Source organism: Saprolegnia diclina (assembly GCF_000281045.1).
Source record: "Saprolegnia diclina VS20 unplaced genomic scaffold supercont1.5, whole genome shotgun sequence".
Taxonomy (NCBI): Eukaryota; Oomycota; class Saprolegniomycetes; order Saprolegniales; family Saprolegniaceae; genus Saprolegnia; species Saprolegnia diclina.
In genome coordinates this window covers 980,431-981,430 of record NW_008246072.1, presented here as the reverse complement: position 1 = coordinate 981,430, position 1,000 = coordinate 980,431, and positions in this window count along the sequence as shown.

Sequence of the window (1,000 nt, the reverse complement as noted above, 5' to 3'; positions counted from 1 at the left end):
TGGCATGCGATCCACATTGCGTTTGGCTTGTACATCAGTGGTAACGCAGGCAAGACAAGCTCTGTTGCGTATTAAACATAGCGACTCTAGGGGATACTCCTCGTTAAATAAGGGTGCGTTCGGTCCGTCCAAAGCACGTGCTTTTCACGTACTTCGAGGCCATCCACGTAACTTCGAAAAAAATATGTTACGCGGGGCATTCGGTTCAAATCCGCGTAACTTGGCGTACTTTGCCGCCAAAGCACGTATTTTCAAAAAACGCCTCGGCCGGCCAGCCGACACAAACCAGCGGCGAACGTTGGGATGCTTTGGGATATATCCTGCCCTCGATCGGAAAAACCTAATTTGGGTCCTTTTTTCACAGATCCCTGATTTGATTTCCAGAAGCGACATGGCCGCGACCATGACCGCAGCGCGCCAAGTCGACACGCTTGGAAGGACCAGGGAGCGCATGCCGCCGCGGACGACGGGCGCGCTAGGTTAGATTTGTGATGCTTATAGTACACACGCAGAGGGCGTCGTGTTGCTTGCTCATCGACTCGACAAGCGTTCTCTCCGAGGTCGGTCGCCCGCTACCTCGTCGCGCCACCAAGCAGCCGCTAGCGAAGCCGGCACGAGGCGTATGAGGAGGAGTAGCGCATCGAGGGTATGCGCCGTCGACAGACGTCTCAAGCGCTTACCTTGTACGCCGCCACTCATCGCATTGAGGACCCTCGCTTGCTGCTCGGGTCGCGTCGCGCAGGACCATCCATGCGCTGTCCTAAAAAAACCAAAGTCGGCGTACATCGATGAACCGAACGCGATTTTGCAATCCGCGTAACAAAATGCACGTATCGAAAAACCATGCAATCGAAGTTATGCGGATTTGCGATATGTGCTTTGAAAGTACGCGGTGAACCGAACGCACCCTAATTGTACAGTCGTCGACTGTCTTTGCAAAATGGTTGACCCTCGTCTGTGTCTCCATATTCCCTTTGCTGACGAGGCGATCAACATCGTC